The sequence below is a fragment of the Arachis stenosperma genome, chromosome 3 (genome assembly GCF_014773155.1).
Source record: "Arachis stenosperma cultivar V10309 chromosome 3, arast.V10309.gnm1.PFL2, whole genome shotgun sequence".
Classification (NCBI taxonomy): Eukaryota; Viridiplantae; Streptophyta; class Magnoliopsida; order Fabales; family Fabaceae; genus Arachis; species Arachis stenosperma.
Window position 1 is genome coordinate 142,653,374 of NC_080379.1, and position 27,675 is coordinate 142,681,048.

Below are 27,675 nucleotides of genomic sequence, written 5' to 3' on the forward strand. Positions count from 1 at the left end.
ATAATTAATTAATAAAATTTCTTAAAAATTATAATACTACCCAAACTAATTTCTACATTAATAAATTAGACCACAAATAGAATAAAAATTTTAACACTCTCTCACTTGGTCCAACATTTATTACATATAGTCTGTAATTACATACTATGCTTAAATAATTAAGACAAATTACACGAATCATAGCGGTAGGTCCTCACTAATCGAGTATTACCTTCCATGTATTACAATATAACATCTCCTAATTGAATAAACTCCTTGTCATATTTTTGTATGAATAAGTCCAATACTTATTCTAGGTCCTTCACTAAATTTTATTTATCATTTCAATCATGTATACGCATATATACCAACCAAATGAGAAACAAATAGTAATAAAAATTTCATATCTAAATATATCATATAATACAACATAAGTCATATAAGTGATGACGTTACAGAATATAAACACATACTAGTAACATGATCCTTAAACAATGCTAGTGGCATGTCTTTTGTCAAAGGATTGGCTATCACCTGTTTAGTACTAATATGCTCTATTTGTACCTCATTAGACCTAACTTGATCTTTAATGGCTAAGTATTTAATGCGATGTGCTTACTTTGACTACTACTTCTATTATTCTTAACCATAAATACAACAGCTAAATTGTCACAATATATTCTCAATGGCCTAGAGATATAATTCATAATCTTAAGTCCAAAGATGAAATTTTTCAACCAAACACCTTGTGATGTAGCCTCAAAACAAGCAATAAATTCGGCTTCCATGGTAGAAATGGTTACAAGTGATTGTTTTGTACTATTCCAAAATACTACTCCCTCAGCAAGTATAAAGATGTATCTTGACGTTGACTTCCTAAAATCAACACATCCTGCCAAGTCTAAATCTGAGTATCCAATAATTTTTAAATTGTCGATTCGTCTATATGTAAGCATGAAGTCCTTGGTCCTTTGAAGATATCTTAAGACCTTCTTTGCAGCTTTCTAATAGATAATACCTAGATTACTTTAATATCTTCCTAACATGCCAACATCAAAAGCAATGTCAAGTTTTGTACAGACCTGAGCATACATTAGGCTTTCAACAGCTGAAGCATAAGAAATATTTTGCATTTGTTCCTTTTCAATGTCATTTTTGGGACATTGATCTAAACAGAACTTGTCACCTTTCACAATAGGTGCAACACTTGGTGAATAATTTTGCATTTTAGACCTCTCAAGAACTTTATTAATATAGGTTTTTTGAGATAAACCTAAAATTTCTTTATGTTTATCTCTATGAATATTTATGCTAATGACATAAGATATGTCACCCATATTTTTCATATCAAAATCTCTAAAGAAGAATTGTTTCACCTCATGTAACAACTCTCAAGTCATTTGTTGCAAGTAAAATGTCATTTACATATAAGATGAGAAATATGATCTTACTCTCACTAACCTTGTAGTATATACATTGATCAGAAATATTCTCAATGAAACTAAGTGAAAAAATTACATTGTAAAACTTTAAATATCACTGTTAAAAAGCCTATTTAAGACCATATATTGTTCTCTTAAGCTTGCAAACTAACTCCTTACCAGCATTTGAGATAAACCATTCGTGTTGTTTTATATAGACTCAAGTTGTGATTGTGGACGTCATGCTATCCAAGTTGTGATTGTGGATGTCATGCTATCCCATTCGAATTTGGAACAAAACTGAACCCTAGTAGGTTGTTATTTGAATACTGTTACTTTAAGGTAAATTACTATTCATATTAATATGATTATTTTTGTTATTTCATACTTGAAGAGTAATTGCCAATGTGTATTACAGATTCTACAACAACATTGCAAGTACTTCAATTGGCTTAATGAGATGATTGGACAAAATATTTATTTCAATTTGGAGGATGATGACATTGGAGGAGAAAAACCTATAGTGAAAGGCAAATTGTTAGATTTGAAAGAGAGAATGAAGAATTTAGAGATGCCAGTATATAATGAATTGCACAGCAGAATGAGATTAGCATTGTTAAGATTTTGGTGTATATTAGGATTTATAATTGCATTTGCTGATGTTGTTTTTCTTATTTAGTGTTAATGATATGAGCTATTTAATACTTTGTTTATCAATATCCTTTTAGTGTTATTTTAGGGTTAAAGTTTGTGTTTTTTATATGGTGATATACTTGAGTTCAAAAAACAATGTTATGTAATTTCAGTTAGGCTATGTAATATTTAGGTGATTGTGTTGGTGAATCATACTTCAACCTGTTCAATAGACTACAATTGTGAAATATCAAACAAGCTAGATTCCAACAAAATGCCAAAACACAATTCTTTATAAAGTATTACTTATACTACTACACTATTGGTGCACAAAATTGTGATCATCAACAATGGCGCCAAAGACTTGGAGCTCTCAAACGTGAATCACACTTTGTCACAACTTTGCACAACTAACCAGCAAGTGCACTGGGTCGTCCAAGTAATAAACCTTACGTGAGTAAGGGTCGATCCCACGGAGATTGTTGGTATGAAGCAAGCTATGGTAATCTTGTAAATCTCAGTTAGGCGGATTCAAATTGTTATAATGGTTTTCGAATATAAAGATAAATAAAGCATAAAATAAAAATAGAGATACTTATGTAATTCATTGGTGGAAATTTCAGATAAGCGCATGAAGATGCTTTGTTCCTGTTGAATCTCTGCTTTCTTACTGCTTTCATCCAATCCTTCATACTCCTTTCCATGGCAAGTTGTATGTTCGGGTTTCACCTGCGTCAATGGCTACCTCCTGTCCTCTCAGTGAAAATGGTCCAAATGCACTGTCACCGCACGGCTAATCATCTGTCAGTTCTCGATCATGTCGGAATTGGATCCATTGATCCTTTTGTGTCTGTCACTACGCCCAACACTCGCGAGTTTGAAGCTCGTCACAGTCATCCCATCTCAGATCCTACTTGGAATACCACAGACAAGGTTTAGACTTTCCGGATCTTAGGAATGGCCGCCAATAATTCTAGCTTATACCACGAAGATTTTGATCAAGGAATCCAAGAGATACGCGCTCAATCTTAGGTAGATGGAAGTGGTTGTCAGGCACGCGTTCATAGGTGAGAATGATGATGAGTGTCACGGATCATCACATTCATCATGTTGAAGTACAGCAAATATCTTAGAATAAGAATAAGCTGAATTGAATAGAAGAATAATAGTAATTGCATTAATATTCGAGGAGCAGCAGAGCTCCACACCTTAATATATGGTGTGAAGAAACTCCACCGTTGAAAATACATAAGAACAAGGTCCAAGCATGGCCGAATGGCCAGCCCCCATGAAGGTCTAAAATCGCATACACTGATTAAAGATCTATCCAAAGACAAGACTCTGGTCTAAGGACTAAACATCCAAAGATGAAAATACAATAGTAAAAAGTCCTATTTATACTAGACTAGCTACTAGGGTTTACAGAAATAAGTCTAAGTGCAGAAATCCACTTCCGGGGCCCACTTTGGTGTGTGCTTGAGCTGAGCTTGAGCTTTACACGTGAAGAGACTTCTCTTGGGGTTAAACGCCAAGTTGTAACGTGTTTTTGGCGTTTAACTCTGATTTGTGACGTGTTTCTGGCGTTTTACTTCAGAATGTAGCATGAAACTGGAGTTGAATGCCAGTTTGCATCGTCTAAACTCGAATAAAGTATAAACTATTATATATTGCTGGAAAGCCCTGGATGTCTACTTTTCAAAGAAGTTGAGAGCGCACCATCTGGAGTTTTGTAGCTCCAGAAAATCCATTTCGAGTGCAGGGAGGTCAGAATCCAACAGCATCAGCAGTACTTTTTCAGCCTGTATCAGATTTTTGCTCAGGTCCCTCAATTTCAGCCAGAAAATACCTGAAATCACAGAATAATATACAAACTCATAGTAAAGTCCAGAAATATGAATTTTGTATAAAAACTAATAAAAACATCCCTAAAAGTAGCTAGATCCTACTAAAAACTACCTAAAAACAATGCCAAAAAGCGTATAAATTATCCGCTCATCACAACACCAAACTTAAATCATTGCTTGTCCCCAAGAAACTAAAAACCAAATAGGATAAAAAAGAGAATATACTATAAATTCCAAAATATCAATGAATATTAGTTTTAACTAGGTGAGCGGGACTTGTAGCTTTTTGCTTCTGAACAGTTTTGGCATCTCACTTGATCCTTTGAAGTTTAGAATGATTGACATCCATAGGAACTCAGAGTTCAGATAGTGTTATTGATTCTCCTAGTTAAATATGTTTATTCTTGAACACAGCTACTTTAATGAGTCTTGGCCGTGGCCCTAAGCACTTTGTTTTCCAGTATTACCACCGGATATATAAATGCCACAGACACATGACTGGGTGAACCTTTTCAGATTGTGACTCAGCTTTGCTAAAGTCCCCAGTTAGAGGTGTCCAGAGCTCTTAAGTACACTCTTTTTGCTTTGGATCACGACTTTAACCACTCAGTCTCAAGCTTTTCACTTGGACATCCATGCCACAAGCACATGGTTAGGGACAGCTTGATTTAGCCGCTTAGGCCTGTATTTATTTCCTTGGGCCCTCCTATCCATTGATGCTCAAAGCCTTCGATCATTTTTACCCTTGCCTTTTGGTTTTAAGGGCTATTGTCTTTTTATGCTTGTTTTTTCTTTTTCTTTTATATATTTTTTTCGCCACTTTTTTTTTCACTGCTTTTTCTTGCTTCAAGAATCAATTTCATGATTTTTCAGATTATCAATAACATTTGTCTTTGTTCATCATTCTTTCAAGAGCCAACAATTTTAACATTCATAAACAACAAGATAAAAAATATGCACTGTTCAAGCTTTTATTTAGAAAACAAAAAGTATTGTCACCACATCAATATAATTAAACCAATTTCAAGGATGAATTCGAAACTCATGTACTTCTTGTTCTTTTGTATTAACAACATTTTTCATTTAAGAAAGGTGAAGGATTCATGGAATTATTCACAGCTTTAAGACATAGACACTAGACACTAATGATCATGTAATAAAGGCACAAACATAGACAAACATGAAGCTCAAAAACCAAAAAACAGAAAAATAAGAGCAAGGAAATTAAGGAATGAGTCCACCTTAGTGAGGGTAGCATCTTCCTCTTGAAGAACCAAAGGTGCTCTTGAGCTCCTCTATGTCTCTTCCTTGCCTCTGTTGCTTGATCCCTAGTGATTTTAGTGCTCCTTTCCTTAGTTGCTCCCAATAATTGTGTGGAGGAAAATGTATCCCCTAAGTTATCTCAGGGATTTCTTGATGAGGGAATTCCTCATGCTCTTATTGAGGTCCATGAGTGGGCTCTTGGTGCACGAATTTGTGATCCGCACAACTAACCAGCAAGTGCACTAGGTCATCCAAGTAATACCTTACGTGAGTAAGGGTCGATCCCACAGAGATTATTGGTTTGAAGCAAGCTATGTTTATCTTATTATTCTTAGTCAGGATATTAATTAAAATTATCAGTTGGAATTATTAGATTGGAAAAATAAAAGAGAATAAAAGCGTTACTTGTTGTGCAGTAATGAGAAATATGTTGGAGTTTTGGAGATGCTTTGTCCTTTGAATTTCTACTTTTCCTTGAAATCCTTTTCCACACGCAAGGTCCCTTCCATGGCAAGCTCTATGTAGGGTGTCACCGTTGTCAATGGCTACTTCCCATCCTTTCAGTGAAAACGTTCCTATGCTCTGTCACAGCACGGCTAATCATCTGTCGGTTCTCAATCAGGTTGGAATAGAATCCATTGATTCTTTTGCGTCTGTCACTAACGCCCAGCCTTCAGGAGTTTGAAGCTCGTCACAGTCATTCAATTCCAGAATCCTACTCGGAATACCACAGACAAGGTTTAAACTTTCCAGATTCTCATGAATGCCGCCATCAATTCGGCTTATACCACGAAGATTCTGATTAAGGAATCTAAGAGATACTCATTCAATCTGATGTAGAACGGAGGTGGTTGTCTTGCACACGTTCATGGATTGAGGAAGGTGATGAGTGTCACGGATCATCACCTTCTCCATAATTACGCGCGAATGAACATCTTAGATAAGAACAAGCGTGTTTGAATGGAAAACAAAGGAATTGTATTAATTCATCGAGACGCTGCAGAGCTCCTCACCCCCAACAATGGAGTTTAGAGACTCATGCCGTCAAAAAGTATGTAATTCAGATCTAAAAATGTCATGAGATACAAAATAATTCTCTAAAAGTTGTTTAAATAGTAAACTAGTAACCTAGGTTTGCAAAATATGAGTAAACTAAGATAATTGGTGCAGAAATCCACTTCTGGGGCCCACTTGGTGTGTGCTAGGGCTGGGACTATAGCTATCCACGAATTAAGGCCTTTCTTGGAGTTGAACTCCAAGTTAAAACGTGTTTTGGGCGTTCAACTCCGGATCATGACGTGTTTCTGGCGTTTAACTCCAGACAGCAGCATGTACTTGGCGTTCAACGCCAAGTTACGTCGTCTATCTTCACGCAAAGTATGGACTATTATATATTGCTGGAAAGCCCTGGATGTCTACTTTCCAACGCCGTTGAGAACGCGCCAATTGGACTTCTGTAGCTCCAAAAAATCCATTCCGAGTGCAGGGAGGTCAGGATCCAACAGCATCAGCAGTCCTTTTTCAGCCTAACTCAGGTTTTTGCTCAGCTCCCTCAATTTCAGCCAGAAATTACCTGAAATCACAGAAAAATCACACAACTCATAGTAAAGTCTAGAAATATGATTTTTGCTTAAAAACTAATAAAATTCTATTAAAAACTAATTAAAACATACTAAAATCTACATGAAATTACCCCCAAAAAGCGTATAAAATATCCGCTCATCACAACACCAAACTTAAACTGTTGCTTGTCCTCAAGCAACTAGATAAATAAAATAGGATGAAAAGAAATTAAGAAACAATAATATCTTAGAGTTTCAAGTGAAGCTCAGATTCTAATTAGATGAGCGGGACTGGTAGCTTTTTGCTTCTGAACAGTTTTGGCATCTCACTTTATCCTTTGAAATTCAGAATGGTTGGCATCCATAGGAACTCAGAATTCAGATAGTATTATTAATTCTCCTAGTTTAGTATGTTGATTCTTGAACACAGCTACTTTATGAGTCTTGGCCGTGGCCCTAAGCACTTTGTTTTCCAGTATTACCACCGGATACATAAATACCACAGACACATAATTGGGCGAACCTTTTCAGATTATGACTCAGCTTTGCTAGAGTCCCCAGTTAGAGGTGTCCAGAGTTCTTAAGCACACTCTTTTGCTTTAGATCACGACTTTAACCACTCAGTCTCAAGCTTTTCACTTGGACCTGCATGCCACAAGCACATGGTTAGGGACAGCTTGATTTAGCCGCTTAGGCCTGTATTTATTTCCTTGGGCCCTCCTATCCATTGATGCTCAAAGCCTTGGATCCTTTTTACCCTTGCCTTTTGGTTTTAAGGGCTATTGGCTTTTTCTGCTTGCTTTTTCTTTCTCTCTTTTTTTTTTCGCAAAAATTTTTTTTTCTTTCACTGCTTTTTCTTGCTTCAAGAATCAATTTCATGATTTTTCAGATCATCAATAACATTTCTCTTGTTCATCATTCTTTCAGGAGCCAACAATTTTAACATTCATAAAATTCAATATCAAAAATATGCACTGTTCAAGCATTCATTCAGAAGACAAAAAGTATTGCCACCACATATAAATAATTAGAATTTTCCTTATTAAGAACTCAAAAAAAAAAAAAATTAAATTGCCTCTTTATTCTAAAAATAGATATACTAATTACTACTACTCCTATATAACTTCTAAGGTACAATCCTATAATAATACTATCATAGAGTTAAAGCTAGAATTAGAACTTAACAACCTGTATTTTGGGAAGTGGATGTTCTTCTAGTCTGTGGGGTGCCTTCAAAAATCAATTTCTGACGCTTTAGCTCCCTTAAGTTCACATTCTTGCTCTTCCTGTTCCCTTAGGTGCCATGATCTTAATGAGTTTTAGCTCAGTGATCATGGCAAATCACACCAAACTTAGAGGTTTGCTTGTCCTCAAGCAAAAGAAAGGAAAGGAGAGGAATAGAAGGAGAGGCAGTTTCGAAAAAAAGATAAGATGAGTTGAAAAAGATTTGAAAAAGATTTGGATTGGAAAAAGATTTGTGTTTATGAATAAAGATACATTTGAAATCTTTGAAAAAGGGATTTTAGAAATTTGGGTTCTTAGAAATTAGAGTTAAAATTTTTGAAATTGAAGGATGATATTTGGAAACATGTTTATGCAAGAAATCATGAATTGAAACATAAAAATTAGAAAATTTGTGAAGAAAAACGAATTTTACCTCCTCCCCACCATCCTGGCGTTAAACGCCCAAACGCTGCATGTTTTGGGCGTTCAACGCCCAGCTGTTGCTTCTTTCAGGCGTTGAACGCCAGGAAGTCCTTTGTCACTGGGCGTTTTTTCTAAACGCCCAGGATGCTGTGGTTCTGGCGTTAAACGCCCAGAAGGTGCTTCTTTCTGGCGTTCAATGCCCAGAAGATGCTCCTTTCTGGCGTTTAACGCCCAGATGGCTACCCTTACTGGCGTTGAACGCCCAGTGGGTGCTCTTTTTGGGCGTTTAACGCCCAAATCGTTTCTTACTGGCTTTTTGATGCCAGTAAGCTTTCCAAATTTCCCTATAACTCTGTGAATTCAATCAATTGTCATTTTACCTTTTGAAGATACTTGGACACATACCTGTAAAAAAAGGAAATTTATTTAATTAGTAAATAAACTTTGTAAATGGCTGGGTTGCCTCCCAGCAAGCGCTTCTTTATTGTCTTTAGCTGGACTATCACTGAGCTCTAATCAAGTCTCAGTTTTGAGCATTCTTGCTTGAAGTTACTTTCAAGATAATGTTTAATTCTCTGTCCATTAACAATGAACTTTTTGTTAGAGTCATTATCCTGAAGCTCTACGTATCCATATGGTGATACACTTGTAATTACATATGGACCTCTCCACCGGGATTTTAATTTCCCAGGGAATAATTTGAGCCTAGAATTAAATAGCAGAACTTTCTGCCCCGGCCCAAAGACTCTGGATGACAATTTCTTATCATGCCATCTTTTCGCTTTCTCTTTGTAAATTTTTGCATTCTCGAAAGCATTGAGTCTAAATTCCTCTAGCTCATTTAGTTGGAGCAATCATTTTTCTCCAGCTAATTTGGCATCAAGGTTTAGGAATCTGGTTGCCCAGTAGGCCTTGTGTTCCATTCCACTGGCAAGTGACATGCCTTTCCATACACAAGCTGGTATGGAGAGGTCCCTATAGGGGTCTTGAATGCTGTTCTGTATGCCCACAGAGCATCATCCAAGCTCCTTGCCCAATCCCTTTTACGGTTAATTACAGTCCGTTCCAGGATTCTTTTGAGTTCTCTATTTGAGACTTCAGCTTGCTCATTAGTCTGTGGGTGATATGGAGTAGCTACCCTGTGGCTAACTCCATAACGAACCAAAGCAGAGTAAAGCTGTTTATTGCAGAAATGAGTGCCCCCATCACTGATTAGTACTCTAGGGGTACCAAATCTGCTGAAGATGTGTTTCTGGAGGAATTTTAACACTGTTTTAGTGTCATTAGTGGGTGTTGCAATAGCCTCCACCCATTTGGATACATAATCCACTGCCACCAGAATATAAGTGTTTGAGTATGATGGTGGGAAAGGTCCCATAAAGTCAATACCCCATACATCAAACAACTCAATCTCCAAAATCCCTTGTTGAGGCATGGCATAACTGTGAGGCAAATTGCCAGATCTTTGGCAACTGTCACAATTAAGTACAAATGCTCGGGAATCTTTATAGAGAGTAGGCCAGTAGAAGCCACATTGGAGGACTCTTGTGGCTGTTCGCTCACTTCCAAAATGTCCTCCATACTGTGATCCATGGCAGTGCCACAGAATCTTCTGCGCTTCTTCCTTAGGCACACATCTACGGATTACTCCGTCTGCACATCTCTTGAAGAGATATGGTTCATCCCAAAGATAGTACTTTGCATCTGTGATCAATTTCTTTGATTGCAGTCTACTGTACTCTTTGGGTATGAATCTCACTGCCTTGTAGTTTGCAATATCTGCAAACCATGGCACTTCCTGGACGGCAAAGAGTTGCTCATCCGGAAAGGTTTCAGAGATCTCAGTGAGAGGGAGGGACGCCCCTTCTACTGGTTCTATTCGGGACAGGTGATCTGCTACTTGGTTTTCTGTCCCTTTTCTGTCTCTTATTTCTATATCAAACTCTTGCAGAAGCAACACCCATCTTATAAGTCTGGGTTTTGAATCCTGCTTTGTGAGTAGATATTTAAGAGCAGCATGATCAGTGTACACAATCACTTTTGATTCTACTAAATAGGATCTGAATTTGTCAATGGCGTAAACCACTGCAAGTAGCTCTTTTTCTGTGGTTGTGTAATTATTCTGTGCGTCATTTAGAACACGGCTGGCATAGTAAATGACGTGCAGAAGCTTGTCATGCCTTTGTCCCAACACTGCACCAATGGCATGGTCACTGGCATCACACATCAATTCAAATGGTAATGTCCAGTCTGGTGCAGAGATGATTGGTGCTGTAACCAATTTAGCTTTCAGAGTCTCAAATGCCTGCAGACACTCTTTATCAAAGATAAATGGCGTGTCAGCAGCTAGCAGGTTGCTCAGAGGTTTGGCGATTTTTGAAAAATCCTTTATAAACCTCCTATAAAATCCTGCATGCCCCAGAAAGCTTCTGATTGCTTTAACATTGGCAGGTGGTGGTAATTTTTCAATTACCTCTACCTTATCTTGATCCACCTCTATCCCCTTGTTCGAGATTTTGTGCCCAAGGACAATTCCTTCAGTCACCATAAAGTGACATTTTTCCCAATTTAAAACCAGGTTAGTCTCTTGGCATCTTTTCAGAACAAGTGCTAAATGGTTAAGGCAGGAGCTGAATGAGTCTCTAAATACTGAAAAGTCATCCATGAAGACTTCCAGGAATTTTTCCACCATATCAGAGAAAATTGAGAGCATGCACCTCTGAAAGGTTGCAGGTGCATTGCACAGGCCAAATGGCATCCTTCTGTATGCAAATACTCCAGATGGACATGTGAATGCCATTTTTTCCTGATCCTGGGGATCTACCGCAATTTGATTATAACCTGAATATCCATCCAGGAAGTAGTAGTATTCATGACCTTCTAGTCTTTCTAGCATCTGGTCTATGAATGGTAAAGGAAAATGATCCTTTCTGGTGGCTGTATTGAGCCTTCTATAATCAATACACATACGCCATCCTGTAACTGTTCTTGTAGGAACCAGTTCATTTTTTTTATTGTGAACCACTGTCATGCCTCCCTTCTTAGGGACGACTTGGACAAGGCTTACCCAGGGGCTGTCAGAAATAGGATAAATAATCCCAGCCTCTAGTAATTTAGTGACCTCCTTCTGCACAACTTCCTTCATGGCTGGATTCAGCCGTCTTTGTGGTTGGACCACTGGCTTGGCGTCACCCTCCAATAGGATCTTGTGCATGCATCTGGCTGGGATAATGCCCTTAAGATCACTGATGGACCACCCAAAAGCTGTCTTGTGTGTCCTTAGCACTTGAATTAGTGCTTCCTCTTCCTGTGGCTCTAAGGTAGAGCTTATGATTACAGGAAAGGTATCACCTTCTCCTAGAAATGCATATTTCAGGGATGGTGGTAATGGTTTGAGCTCAGGTTTGGGAGGTTTCTCTTCTTCCTGAGGGATTTTCAGAGGTTCTACTATTCTCTCTGATTCCTCCAGATCAGGCTGAACATCTTTAAAGATGTCCTCTAGCTCTGATTCGAGACTCTCAGCCATATTGACCTCTCTTACCAGAGAGTCAATAATATCAACACTCATGCAGTCATTTTGGGTGTCTGGATGTTGCATGGCTTTGACAACATTCAACTTGAACTCCTCCTCATTGACTCTCAAGGTTACTTCCCCTTTTTGGACGTCAATGAGGGTTCGGCCAGTTGCTAGGAAAGGTCTTCCTAGAATGAGAGTTGCACTCTTGTGCTCCTCCATTTCCAGCACCACAAAGTCAGTAGGAAAGGCAAATGGCCCAACCTTGACAATCATGTCCTCAATCACGCCTGATGGGTATTTAATGGAGCCATCAGCAAGTTGAAGACATATCCTGGTTGGTTTGATTTCTTCAGTTAAACCAAGCTTTCTGATAGTAGATGCAGGTATTAGGTTGATACTTGCCCCAAGATCACATAAAGCTTGCTTGGTACAAGTACCCTTTAATGTGCATGGTATCATAAAGCTCCCAGGATCTTTAAGCTTCTCAGGTAAGCTTTTCAGAATGACTGCACTGCATTCTTCAGTGAGGTAAACTTTTTCAGTTTCCCTCCAATCCTTCTTATGACTTAAGATCTCTTTCATGAACTTAGCATAAGAGGGTATTTGCTCAAGTGCTTCTGCAAACAGAATCTTTATTTCAAGAGTCCTGAGATAGTCTGCAAAGCGGGCAAATTGCTTATCCTGTTCCGCTTGGCGGAGTTTTTGAGGATAAGGTATTTTGGCTTTGTATTCCTCAACCTTAGTTGCTGAAGGTTTATTACCTACAGAAGTGGGTTGGGAAGCCTTTTTAGAAGGGTTGTTATCAGCACTTGTATGTGACTGATCCCCCACTGGCATTTGAATGCCAGGGTTGGAAGCTGGAGTGGCGTTAGACGCCACCTCCTTATTTGTTACTGGCGTCTAAACACCAGAACTATGCTCCCTTTGGGCGTTCAACGCCGGATTCATGCTTGTTTCTGGCGTTGAACGCCAGGAATGAGCATGGGCTGAGCGTTCAGCGCCAGCATTATTCCTCTCTGGGCTCTGATTATCCTCAGAGGGATTTTGAGTAGCTATTTGTTCATTTTTTGGCTTCCTGCTGCTTTGAAGTGAGGTATTTAATGTTTTCCCACTTCTTAATTGAACTGCTTGGCATTCTTCTGCTATTTGTTTTGACAGTTGCCTTTCTGTTTGCATTAACTGTACTTCCATGTTCCTGTTAGCCATTCTTGTTTCCTGTAGTATTTCCTTGAATTTGGCTAGCTGCTTGGTTAGAAAGTCTAATTGCTGATTGAATTCATTAGCCTGATCTACAGGACTGAGTTCAGCAGTTACTGTTTTAGCTTCTTCTTTCATGGAAGATTCACTGCTTATGTACAGATGCTGATTTCTGGCAACTGTATCAATAAGCTCTTGAGCTTCTTCAATTGTTTTTCTCATATGTATAGATCCACCAGCTGAGTGGTCTAGAGAAATTTGATCTTTTTCTGTAAGTCCATAGTAGAAGATGTCTAATTGCACCCACTCTGAAAACATTTCAGAGGGGCATTTTCTTAGCATCTCTCTGTATCTCTCCCAGGCATCATAAAGGGATTCATTATCTCCTTGTTTGAAGCCTTGGATGCTTAGCCTTAGCTGTGTCATTCGTTTTGGAGGGAAATAGTGATTCAGGAATTTTTCTGACAGCTGTTTCCATGTTTTTATGCTGTTCTTAGGCTGGTTATTTAACCATCTCTTAGCTTGATCTTTTACAGCAAACGGAAATAGTAATAATCTGTAGACATCCTGATCTACTTCCTTATCATGTACTGTGTCAGCAATTTGTAAAAATTGTGCCAGAAACTCTGTAGGTTCTTCCTGTGGAAGACCGGAATACTGGCAGTTTTGCTGCACCATGATAATGAGCTGAGGATTCAACTCAAAGCTACTAACTCCAATGGAGGGTATACAGATACTACTCCCATATGAAGCAGTAGTGGGGTTAGCATATGACCCCAGAGTCCTCCTGGACTGTTCATTCCCACTTATGTCCATGTTGGAGTAAAGGGGTAATGTGGATTTAAATTTTTAGTTTATAAATAAAAAAAATTCGAAATAAAATAAAAACCAAAATAAAAATAAGATAAAATAAGAAAATTAAAATTAAAAAAAGTAATAAGAATTTGAAAATATTTTATGAAGATTTTTGAAAAAGATAAATTTTTTTTTTAAAACTTAAAAAGATAAGAATTGAAAAATTTAAAATTGAAATCTGAATTTTTATAAAAAAAATTTCGAAAAAATAGTTCAAAATTAGTTAGAAAAGATATTTTTTTGAATTTTGAATTTTATGATGAAAGAGAAAAACACATAAAAGACACAAGACTTAAAATTTTTAGATCTAATGCTCCTTATTTTCGAAAATTTTGGAGGGAAAACACCAAGGAACACCAAACTTAAAAATTTTAAGATCAAGACACAAGAAAAACTCAAGAACACCTTGAAGATTCACAAGAACACCAAGAACAAAAGAAAGAACACCAAACTTAAAATTTTTAGAAAACTTTAATAAAATTTTCGAAAATTATGAAAAGATTAACAAGAAAACACCAAACTTAAAGTTTGTCACAAGATTAAATCAAGAAAATTTATTTTTGAAAAAGATTTTCAAAAGAACTGGTGCCCAATCATCAAGAATATAAACCAATGCTCTAGCCAATTGGGAGTAAATGTAACACTTGTTCTAAATAGGTATATTCCTTTTGAAAGATTAATGCTTTAAAATGAACACAAGTGAAACAAGAAAAGACACAGAACAAGAAAAAATAAAGATCAAACAAGGAAAATAAACAAGAACAACTTGAAGATCAAGAAAGAACAAAGAACACTAATACGAAAATTTTAAAGAAAAATATAAAAGATGCAATTGACACCAAACTTAAAACAAGACACTAAACTCACGAAATACTTAAAAATTGATAAAGAAAAATAATATTTTTGAAAATTTTTTTTTTAAAAAAAAGGATAATAAAAGATGCAATTCTAGTAAAAATAGAGGATAAATTCTTCCTAATCTAAGCAACAAAATAAACCTTTAGTTGTTCAAACTCGAATAATCCCCGGCAACGGCGCCAAAAACTTGGTGCACGAATTTGTGATCCGCACAACTAACCAGCAAGTGCACTGGGTCGTCCAAGTAATACCTTACGTGAGTAAGGGTCGATCCCACGGAGATTATTGGTTTGAAGCAAGCTATGTTTATCTTATTATTCTTAGTCAGGATATTAATTAAAATTATCAGTTGGAATTATTAGATTGGAAAAATAAAAGAGAATAAAAGCGTTACTTGTTGTGCAGTAATGAGAAATATGTTGGAGTTTTGGAGATGCTTTGTCCTTTGAATTTCTACTTTTCCTTGAAATCCTTTTCCACACGCAAGGTCCCTTCCATGGCAAGCTCTATGTAGGGTGTCACCGTTGTCAATGGCTACTTCCCATCCTCTCAGTGAAAACGTTCCTATGCTCTGTCACAGCACGGCTAATCATCTGTCGGTTCTCAATCAGGTTGGAATAGAATCCATTGATTCTTTTGTGTCTGTCACTAACGCCCAGCCTTCAGGAGTTTGAAGCTCGTCACAGTCATTCAATCCCAGAATCCTACTCGAAATACCACAGACAAGGTTTAGACTTTCCGGATTCTCATGAATGCCGCCATCAATCCGGCTTATACCACGAAGATTCTGATTAAGGAATCTAAGAGATACTCATTCAATCTGATGTAGAACGGAGGTGGTTGTCAGGCACACGTTCATGGATTGAGGAAGGTGATGAGTGTCACAGATCATCACCTTCTCCATAATTACGCGCGAATGAACATCTTAGATAAGAACAAGCATGTTTGAATGGAAAACAAAGGAATTGTATTAATTCATCGAGACGCTGCAGAGCTCCTCACCCCCAACAATGGAGTTTAGAGACTCATGCCGTCAAAAAGTATGTAATTCAGATCTGAAAATGTCATGAGATACAAAATAATTCTCTAAAAGTTGTTTAAATAGTAAACTAGTAACCTAGGTTTGCAAAATATGAGTAAACTAAGATAATTGGTGTAGAAATCCACTTCTGGGGCCCACTTGGTGTGTGCTGGGGCTGGGACTAGAGCTATCCACGAATTAAGGCCTTTCTTGGAGTTGAACTCCAAGTTATAACGTGTTTTGGGCGTTCAACTCCGGATCATGACGTGTTTCTGGCGTTTAACTCCAGACAGCAGCATGTACTTGGCGTTCAACGCCAAGTTACGTCGTCTATCTTCGCGCAAAGTATGGACTATTATATATTGCTGGAAAGCCCTGGATGTCTACTTTCCAACGCCGTTGAGAGCGCGCCAATTGGACTCCTACAGCTCCAAGAAATTTATTCCGAGTGCAGGGAGGTCAGGATCCAACAGCATCAGCAGTCCTTTTTCAGCCTAACTCAGATTTTTGCTCAGCTCCCTCAATTTCAGCCAGAAATTACCTGAAATCACAGAAAAATCACACAACTCATAGTAAAGTCCAGAAATATGATTTTTGCTTAAAAACTAATAAAATTCTATTAAAAACTAATTAAAACATACTAAAATCTACATGAAATTAGCCCCAAAAAGCGTATAAAATATCCGCTCATCAGCTCTCTTGATGTGCAGTCAAATGATCTACTACTGAGCTATGGACCCTTGAGATGAATCTCTCCATCTCCCATGACTCGGAGGTAGAAGCTTTTGTCTTCCCTTTCCTCTTTCTAGAGGTTTCTCCGGCCTTAGGTGCCATAAATGGTTATGGAAAAACAAAAAGTTATGCTTTTATCACACCAAACTTAGAATGTTGCTCGCCCTCAAGAAAAAGAAGAAATAATAGAAGAAGAAGAAGAAGATATGGAGAACAGAGAGTAGTGTTGTGTGAGAATGAAGAAGAGAGAAGTGGGGTATGTGGGGATCTTGTGGGGTCCACAGATCCTGAGGTGATCCTGTGAGGTCCACAGATCTTGAGGTGTCAAGGATTTCTCATCCTTGCACCTTTTAGGCGTGTAAAACACCCTTTGTATGCAATCTTGGCATTTAACGCCAGACTGCAGCTTGTTTTTGGCGTCAAACACCCAAATGTAGCGTGTTTCTGGCGTTTAACACCAGCCTGATGCTTGTTTCTGGCATTAAACGCCAGCTTGGTGCTTGTTTCTAGCGTTAAACGCTAGACAGATGCTTGTTTCTGGCGTTTAAATGCCAGACAGCTCTTCCTCCAGGGTGTGCTTTTTCTTCTGCTATTTTTTTTCTTTTTTTAATTTTTGCAATTGTTTTGTGACTCCACATGATCATAAACCTAATAAAACATAAAAGAACAATAGAAATATAGATAAATACAAATTGGGTTGCCTCCCAATAAGCGCTTCTTTAATGTCAATAGCTTGACAGTGAGCTCTCATGGAGCTTCACAGATGTTCAGAGCATTGTAGGGACCTCCCAACACCAAACTTAGAGTTTGAATGTAGGGGTTCAACACTAAACTTAGAGTTTGGTTGTGATCTCTCAACACCAAACTTAGAATTTGATTGTGGGGGCTTTGTTTGACTCTGTATTGAAAGAAGCTTATCGTGCCTCTTTTCCATGGTTGCAGAGGAAGATCCTTGAGCTTTAAACACAAGGTAGTCCCCATTCAATTGAAGGACTAGCTCTCCTCTGTCAACATCAATCACAACTCCTGCTGTGGCTAGGAAGGGTTTTCCAAGAATGATGGATTCGTTCTCATCCTTCCCAATGTCTACGATTATGAAATCAGCAGGGATGTAAAGGCCTTTAACCTTTACTAACACGTCCTCTACCAATCCATAAGCTTGTATTATTGACTTGTCTGCCATCTCTAATGAGATTTTTGCAGCTTGTACCTTAAAGATCCCCAGTTTCTCCATTACAGAGAATGGCATAAGATTTATACTTGACCCTAGGTCACACAGAGCCTTCTCAAAGGTCATGGTGCCTATGGTACAGTGTATTAAGAATTTACCAGGATCTTGTTTCTTTTGAGGTAAAGTTTGCTAAACCCATGTATTTAGTTCACTAATGAGGAAGGGAGGTTCACCTTCCCAAGTCTCATTACCAAACAACTTGGCATTCACCTTCATGATGGCTCCTAGATATTGAGCAACTTGCTCTTCAGTTACATCTTTATCCTCTTCAGAGGAAGAATAGTTCTCAGAGCTCATGAATAGCAGAAGGAAGTTTAATAGAATCTCTATGGTCTCTATATGAGCCTCAGATTCCTTTAGGTCCTCAATAGGGAACTCCTTTCTGTCTGGAGGACGTCCCATGAGGTCTTCCTCATTGGGATTCACGTCCTCCCCTTCCTCTTTGGATTCGGCCATTTTGATTATATCAATGGCCTTGCACTCTCTTTTTGGATTCTCTTATGTATTGCTTGGGAGAGTACTAGGAGGAGTTTCAGTGATTTTCTTACTCAGCTGGCCCACTTGTGCCTCCAAATTTCTAATGGAGGACCTTGTTTCATTCATGAAACTTAAAATGGCCTTAGGTAGATCAAAGACTATATTTGCTAACCTAGAGGGGCTCTGCTCAGAATTCTCTGTCTGTTGCTAAAAAGATGATGGACAAGGCTTGTTATTGCTAAACCTGTTTCTTCCACCATTATTAAAGCCTTATTAAGGATTTTGTTGATCCTTTCATGAGAAATTTGGATGATTTCTCCATGAGGAATTATAGGTGTTTCCATAATGTTCACCCATGTAATTCACCTCTGCCGTTGCAAGGTTCTCAGGATCATAAGCTTCTTCTTCAGAAAATGCCTCTTTAGTACCGTTGGATGCATTTTGCCATCCATTCAGACTCTGAGAAATCATGTTGACTTGCTGAGTCAACATTTTGTTCTGAGCCAATATGGCATTCAGAGCATTAATTTCAAGAACTCCTTTCCTCTGAGGCGTTCTATTACTCACAGGATTTCTCTCAGAGGTGTACATGAATTAGTTATTTGTAACCATGTCAATGAGTTCTTGAGCTTCTACAGGCATTTTCTTTAGGTGAATGGATCCACCTGCAGAATGGTCCAGTGACATCTTAGAAAGCTCAGATAGACCATCATAGAATATATCCAAAATGGTCCACTCTGAAAGCATGCCAAAAGGACACTTTTTGGTCAACTGCTTGTATCTTTCCCAAGCTTCATAGAGGGATTCACCATCTTTTTGCTTGAAGGTCTGAACATCTACTCTAAGCTTGCTCAGTTTTTGAGGAGGAAAGAACTTGGCCAAGAAGGCCGTGACCAGCTTATCCCAAGAGTCCATGCTATCTTTAGGTTGTGAGTTCAACCATGTTCTAGCCCTGTCTCTTACAGCAAAGGGGAAAAGCATGAGCCTGTAGACTTCAGGATCTACTCTATTAGTCTTAACAGTATCACAGATCTGCAAAAATTCAGTTAAAAACTGATAGGGATCTTCTGATGGAAGTCCATGGAACTTGCAGTTCTGTTACATCAGAGCAACTAGTTGAGGCTTCAGCTCAAAATTGTTTGCTCCAATGGTAGAGATTGAGATGCTTCTTCCATAAAAATTGGAAGTAGGTGTAGTATAATCACCAAGCATCCTCCTTGCATTGTTGTTGGGTTCGGCCATGTCTACTTCTTTTTTGAGATTCCCTGTAAGGTTTTTTCTGGATTGTTGTGCTTTAGCTTCTCTTAGCTTATTCTTCAGAGTCCTTTCAGGTTCAGGATCTACTTCAACAAGAATGTCCTTGTCCTTGCTCCTGCTCATATGAAAAAGAAGAGAACAGAAAAGAAGAGGAATCCTCTATGTCACAGTATAGAGATTCCTTTATGTTAGTAGGAGAAAAGAAGAATAAGAATGAGAAGAGAAAAATTCAAACACAGAGGAGAAGAGAGGGTTCGAATTTTGAGTAGAAGAGAAGTGTTAGTAATTAAATAAATAAATAGAAGAAGATAAGAAGGGAGAGAATTTCAAAAATTATTTTTGAAAAAATGGTTAGTGATTTTCGAAAATTAAGAGAAGAAATAAAATTAAAAATAAAATTTGAAACAATTAGTTAATTAAAAGAATTTTGAAAAAGGGTGAGGAGTTTTCAAAAATTAGAGAGAGAAAAGTAGTTAGGTGGTTTTGAAAAAGATAAGAAACAAACAAAAAGTCAATTAGTTAGTTGAAAAAAAAAAGATTTGAAAATCAATTTTGAAAAGATAAGAAGTTAGAAAAGATTTTGAAATCAAATTTTTGAAGAAGATATGATTGAAATTTGTTTTGAAAAAGATTTGATTTTTAAAATTAAAATTGATTACTTGACTAACAAGAAACTAAAAGATATGATTCTAGAATTTAAAGATTGAACCTTTCTTAACAAGAAAGTAACAAACTTCAAATTTTTGAATCAATCACATTAATTGTTAGTGAAGTTTTCGAAAATTATGAAATAAAATTAAGAAAAAGATTTTGAAAATCAATTTTCAAAATTTTCGAAAATATAAAAGAAAAATGAAAAAGATTTTATTTTTGAAAAAAATTTTGAAAAGATAAGATTTTTAAAATTGAAATCTTGACTTGACTAACAAGAAATAACTTATTTTAAAAATTTTTGACTAAGTCAACCCAAAGATTTCGAAAATTATGAGTAAAACAAGGAAAATATATTTTTTTATTTTTGAATTTTTAATGAGGAGAGAGAAAAATACAAATATGACCCAAAACATGAAAATTTTGGATCAAAACCAATGATGCATGCAAGAACACTATGAATGTCAAGATGAACACCAAGAACACTTTGAAGATCAAGATGAACATCAATAACTTATTTTTGAAAATTTTCAAGAAAAGAAAAACATGCAAGACATCAAACTTAGAAATTTTCAATGTTTAGACACTATGAATGCAAAAATGCATATGAAAAATAACAAAAGATACAAAACAAGAAAATATGAAGATCAAACAAGAAAACTTATCAAGAACAACTTGAAGATCATGAAGAATGCAATGCATGAATTTTTCGAAAAAAATGCACAAATTTTAAAAACATGCAACTGACACTAAACTTAAAAATTGACTCAAGACTCAAACAAGAAACACAAAAAATTTTTTTTATTTTTTTATTTTATTATTTTTTTTTGGATTTTTTGAAAATAATTTTTTGGAAAAACGAAAAAGAAGAAAAATTTTGAAAGATTTTTGAAAACTTTTTGAAAAGAAAATTACCTAATCTGAGGAACAAAATGAACCGTCAGTTGTCTAAACTCAAACAATTCCCGGCAACGGTGCCAAAAACTTGGTGCACGAAATTGTGATCATCAACAATGGCGTCAAAGACTTGGAGCTCTCAAACGTGAATCACACTTTGTCACAACTTCGCACAACTAACCAGCAAGTGCACTAGGTCGTCCAAGTAATAAACCTTACGTGAGTAAGGATCGATCCCTCGGAGATTGTTGGTATGAAGCAAGCTATGGTCATCTTGTAAATCGCAGTTAGGCAGATTCAAATGGTTATAATGGTTTTCGAATATAAAGATAAATAAAGCATAAAATAAAGATAGAGATACTTATGTAATTCATTGGTGGGAATTTCCTACTGCTTTCATCCAATCCTTCATACTCATTTCCATGCCAAGCTGTATGTTCGGGTTTCACCGGCGTCAATCGCTACCTCCCGTCCTCTCAGTAAAAATGGTCCAAATGCGCTGTCACCACACGGCTAATCATCTGTCGGTTCTCGATCTGTCGGAATAGGATCCATTGATCCTTTTGCGTCTGTCACTACGCCCAACACTCGCGAGTTTGAAGCTCGTCACAGTCATCCCATCTCAATCCTACTCGGAATACCACATACAAGGTTTAGACTTTTCGGATCTTAGGAATGGCCGCCAATAATTCTAGCTTATACCACGAAGATTCTGATCAAGGAATCCAAGAGATACGCGCTCAATATAAGGTAGAACGGAAGTGGTTGTCAGGCACGTGTTCATTGGTGAGAATGATGATGAGTGTCACGGATCATCACATTCATCATGTTGAAGTGTAGCGAATATCTTAGAATAAGAATAAGTTGAATTGAATAGAAGAATAATAGTAATTGCATTAATACTCGAGGAACAGCTGAGCTCCACACCTTAATCTATGGTGTGTAGAAACTCCACCGTTGAAAATACATAAGAACAAGGTCCAGGCATGGCCGAATGGCCAGCCCCCATGAAGGTCTAAAATCGCATACACTGATTAAAGATCCATCCAAAGACAAGACTCTGGTCTAAGGACTAAACATCCAAAGATGAAAATACAATAGTAAAAAGCCCTATTTATACTAGACTAGCTACTAGGGTTTACAGAAATAAGTCTAAGTGCAGAAATCCACTTCCGGGGCCCACTTTGGTGTGTGCTTGGGCTGAGCTTGAGCTTTACACGTGCAAAGGCTTCTCTTGGGGTTAAACACCAAGTTGTAACGTGTTTTTGGCGTTTAACTCTGGTTTGTGACGTGTTTCTGGTGTTTTACTCCAGAATGCAGCATGGAACTGGCGTTGAATGGCAGTTTGCGTAGTCTAAAATCGAATAAAGTATGAACTATTATATATTTCTGGAAAGCTCTGAATGTCTCCTTTCCAACTTAATTGAGAGCGTGCCATTTGGAGTGCTGTAGCTCCAAAAAATGCATTTCGAGTGCAGGGAGGTCAGAATCCAACAACATCTGCAGTCCTTTTTCAGCCTGAATCAGATTTTTACTCAGGTCCCTCCATTTTAGCTAAAAAATACCTGAAATCACAGAAAAACACACAAACTCCTAGTAAAGTCCAGGAATATAAATTTTGCATAAAAACTAATAAAAACATCCCTAAAAGTAGCTAGATCCTACTAAAAACTACCTAAAAATAATGCCAAAATGCGTATAAATTATCCGCTCATCAACTATCACAAAGCATTAGCTAATCAAAATAACCACTGTCATAGTCATTAATCCTAATAACCAAAATAACCACAGCTTAGTATAATGTTATGAAACCTAATAAGCACTAAATTACAATTTCAAAATAGTCATTCAACACTACTAGCAAAATAACTACATCAACTAAGTAGCTACAACTGTCTTCAACTTTTTCTTGGAGGCTTGAAAGAACTTGGGTCACTAGAATCTGATGGTGCCTTGAAGCCTAGGAGTGGATTGTGGCTAGGCGTTGGAATAAATTTTGAAAAGTCTCACTACTATGCCAGAACTCATGGTTGCTAATGTCTCCACAGAAACTGCAGTGTTGTTTAGCTTAGGAGCTATTGTGTTGGATATATTTTGTGTAACAATTGAATTTGGTGAGACTTTGGGCAAACATGACCTCATAATAGGCTGTTTTGCTCTCCATGGCCTTGCCTTTGGTATGATTCCTGGTGGGATGTCAACATGCTGTGTGGCTGGTGCAGGAGGATTAACATTAGCCTCTTATACTTGAAAAATAATTTTACCAATCAAATCCAAATTCAAAATAAGCTTTTATTTAATAAAGACAGTCCCAAAACCTCAGATGGTAGTACAGATTGAGACAGTGAAATCTCGACTTCTCTTTGTTGCAATAAGGTGGGAGTTGATCGCTTAGGTTGTTTCTTTTTCTTGCTTCTTGGTCTTAGCCTACAAATACATCAAAACTTATAAATAAACGGTATAATTAAGTTTTTTGGACTTTTTCATTCATGCTCTAGTTACCACAGTATCACGTGACATTTTTGGAGCCTCATTTTGTGTCTTTGTTGGCTCAAAAAAAATTGCATGTGGTCCAGAATCGTTATTACTTGCTATAGATCCCTAAAATAGGTACAACTAGTCAGATACTTTGCTTGTATTAGGACAACTAAAATCATAAACAAATATATTTCAAAACTTAAACCCCTAACTAATTATAAAGACAGACACTTAAAACTACAGAATCCATAAAGTATGACAATTCAAGCCCTAAATTACCTGCTGGCCTCGGTTAGTAGTGACAGCCTCAGTTCTTGGTTTCTTTTTCTTAAGTTGCCATCTAAGGTCCCTTGGAGCTCCTTTACAAGTCTTATAATAGTTCTTTTTCACCATATTTGCTGCATGTAACCTGGAAGGCTTTCTTGACCTTGTTCCTATTTTCAGTCATTTAGGTCTCAGCAATTTTATCAACATTTCTCCTAAGCTTTGGTCGTCCAAGTGGTCTCTTAATGGAGGGAGCTTGTGGCCTTAAGTATGGTGTTGGTTCCCAATACTCTTCGGTGTTTACTGGCTTGATGGTGATCTCGTATATCTTTTGGATTGCATCCATTGTGAACTAATCATGCACAAAGTCCTCTGGCTTGAGATTCATCCTTCGAAGTCGAGAAATGGTAGCTACAGCATGTGGGCTTGGGACCCCCCTAATTACACAGAACACAAATGATTAAATGTTGACCTATACATATTTAGCATAAATATGTGCTAAGTATATTTAGCAAAGCATAACAAATTCGACAATATAAAAAAGTATATTTAGCAAAGCACAACAAACTCGACAATATAATAAAGTATGACCTGTTAATTGCCAAGCATGGCAAGTGCATGTTCTTTCCTTGAGGTTGACACTTAGCTTGGTATTTCTTTGTTGGACTTCAAATATCACTCTATCTTCATTACCACTCCATTCAGCATTCCATGTGTTGCTGTCTAGCTTTATAATATCATCTAACCTTTGTTGTTGCACTAGAGCTAACTTGCCAGTATACTTGCTCAACCTTTTTTTATGCCCAACTATCTTCCTCATTAGATAACACCTAAGGTCCTCACAAAGTGTTAGAATTGGCTTGCTTCTGTATTCAACAATCTTCACATTCCAAACTTCACACATGTTGTTCGTGATGTTGTCAATCTTGGGATAATGTGAAAAGTGGCTCTTGGTCCGTAAAGCAGGATCAAATTTGGCCATGTACTCCCATGTAGGCTCATTTATAGACCTAAGCTTCTCCGTACTAGCTCTGAGTTATGGAATAGTTGTACTTTTTGCACACTGCCACACCAGCCCTTTAAATTGCTTATCCTTTCATTGTTTTACAAAATTCTTGCATATGTGAAGAACATAATTTCTATAGTGAGTCCGAGGCATTTCCTCTTCTATTGCTAGTTGCAAATCTTATACAAAATAGCACATAAACAAAAAATAATAACAAGAAATGTATAGAATGTAATATAACATTAGAGTAGACTATAAGATTATTATAATCTTTGTTAAAAACTTATAAAATTCTATCCAAACTCAGGATATGATCCCAGATCATCTCGTAACATGCTTAGAAACGATCTCCAGTTCTCAGGGCACTCACTATCCACCATAGCAAATGCAATCATGACGAAGTGATTATGTGCATCTTGTTCAACAGCACTTAGAAGTTGTCCTCCAAAGTATCCCTTCAGGAAGCACCCATCTAGACCAATTAGAGGGCGACATCCAGCTTTAAATCCCCTCTTGCATGCATCAAAGGATATGTAGAGCTTATCAAAGATTAGTAATGCTTCGGGATGAGGTATTGTTGCATCTATCACAGTGGATCCAGGGTTACTCCTCAATATTTCATGCAAGTAGTCCCGAGTCTTACCTTACTGCTCTTTCTCATGTCTCATCACCTCTTCCCTTGCTGTCTTCAAAGCTCTAGTTATCATCTCCCATTTATTTTCACATTATAGTCAACTGTCATGTGTTCCATGGCTTTCTTAGGGGTCAGCATTGGTTTTGTCAACAACCTTTTCACCAACTTGCTAGTGACCCATGATCTGGTTGCCATATTACTTGTCAAGTTCCTCCCAGAATTATGCTTGTTGTAGCAAGTCTTCACTTGGAAACAAAGCTCCTGACTATTCCATCAAGTGAAGATTAACCATGGAAAACGCTCCTTAACACACCTTGTCCTAACCCTTTGTGGCTTATTTTTTAGGTACTCTTACTCTTTGCCTTCAAACACAAATAATTCTATGTTAGCCATCTTTTGTCACACATTTCATTAATGTCCTTGTCACCCTTAAGAGTGTGCAACCCAGACTCTATATCTTCTGTATTTGAATCCTACCAATATATCTCTTTGTATTCTTTATAACTGAAACCTTTAAACATCTCAACCAAGTCCTTGTGATTTACCAAATCTATATCTAACTTAGGAAACCTATGTACTTTTCTGATGAGCGGATAATTTATACGCTTTTTGGCATTGTTTTTAGTATGTTTTTGGTATCCTTTAGTTAGTTTTTAGTATATTTTTATTAGTTTTTAATTAAAATTCACTTTTCTGGACTTTACTATGGGTTTGTGTGTTTTTCTGTGATTTCAGGTATTTTCTGGCTGAAATTGAGGGTCCTGAGCAAAAATCTGATCCAGAGACCAAAAAGGACTGCAGATGCTGTTGGATTCTGACCTCCCTGCACTCTAAGTGAATTTTCTGGAGCTACAGAAGCCCAATTGGCGCGCTCTTAACGGCATTGGAAAGTAGACATCCTGGGCTTTCCAGCAATATATGATAGTCCATACTTTGCCCAAGATTTGATGGCCCAAATCGGCGTAGCAATTCGGCCTCAGAAATTCCAGCGTTAAACGCCGGAACTGGCATAAAACTTGGAGTTAAACGCCCAAACTGGCATGAAAGCTGACGTTTAACTCCAGAAAAGGTCTCTACACGAAAATGCTTCATTACTCAGCCTAAGCACACACCAAGTGGGCCCGGAAGTGGATTTTTCTGTCATTTACTCAATTATGTAAACCTTAGGATACTAGTTTACTATTAATAGGACCTTTTGACATTGTCCCTGTACCTCATGACATTTTACACGTTTCTCTGTGTACCTTCCACAGCATGAGTCTCTAAACCCCATGGTTGGGGGTGAGGAGCTCTGCTGTGTCTTGATGGATTAATGCAATTACTACTGTTTCTTATTCAATCATGCTTGCTTCCATTCTAAGATAATACTTGTTCTTAATCCGGATGAATGTGATGATCCGTGACAGTCATCATCATTCTCAACTACGAACGTGTGCTTGACAACCACCTCCGTTCTACCTTAGATTGAGTAGTTATCTCTTGGATTCTTTAATCGGAATCTTCGTGGTATAAGCTAGAATTGATGGCGGCATTCAAGAGAATCCGGAAGGTCTAAACCTTGTCTGTGGTATTCTGAGTAGGATTCAATGACTAAATGACTGTGACGTGCTTCAAACTCCTAGCAGGCGGGGCGTTAGTGACAGACGCAAAAGTATCGATGGATATTATTCCGGCCTGACCGAGAACCGACAGCTGAATTCCGCTATGCTGTGACAGAGCATATGCAATCGCTTTCACTGAGAGGATGGGAGGTAGCCATTGACAACGGTGAAACCCTACATACAGCTTGCCATGGAAGGAGCCTTGCGTGCTTGGAGAAGGAGACAGTAGGAAAGCAGAGATTCAGAAGATGGAGCATCTCCAAACCCCAACCTATTCTCCATTACTGCAATACAAGTAACCATTTCATGTTCTTTTGCTTTTTACAATCAATCCTGATAATTTCTGATATCCTGACTAAGATTTACAAGATAACCATAGCTTGCTTCAAGCCGACAATCTCCGTGGGATCGACCCTTGCTCACACAAGGTATTACTTGGACGACCCAGTGCACTTGCTGGTTAGTTGTGCGGGATTGCAAAAGTGTGATTGCAATTTCGTGCACCAAGTTTTTGGCGCCGTTGCCGGGGATTGTTCGAGTTTGGACAACTGACGGCTTATCTTGTTGCTTAGATTAGGACTGTTTTGTTGGTTTAGAGTCTTTTAGTTGAGTCTAGTTGCATATTTTAAGTTTGGTGTCCTTTGCATGCT

At 37.6% G+C, this 27,675-nt stretch overlaps 1 non-coding gene across 1 annotated transcript; it reads left to right on the forward strand.

Annotated features, from left to right (window-relative positions):
* The first annotated feature begins 18,982 nt into the window (after nucleotides 1-18,982).
* Nucleotides 18,983-19,086, forward strand: LOC130971620 (small nucleolar RNA R71). The gene has a single exon (XR_009082833.1). It is a non-coding gene; the product is annotated as a small nucleolar RNA R71 (small nucleolar RNA).
* The last annotated feature ends 8,589 nt before the right edge of the window (nucleotides 19,087-27,675 follow it).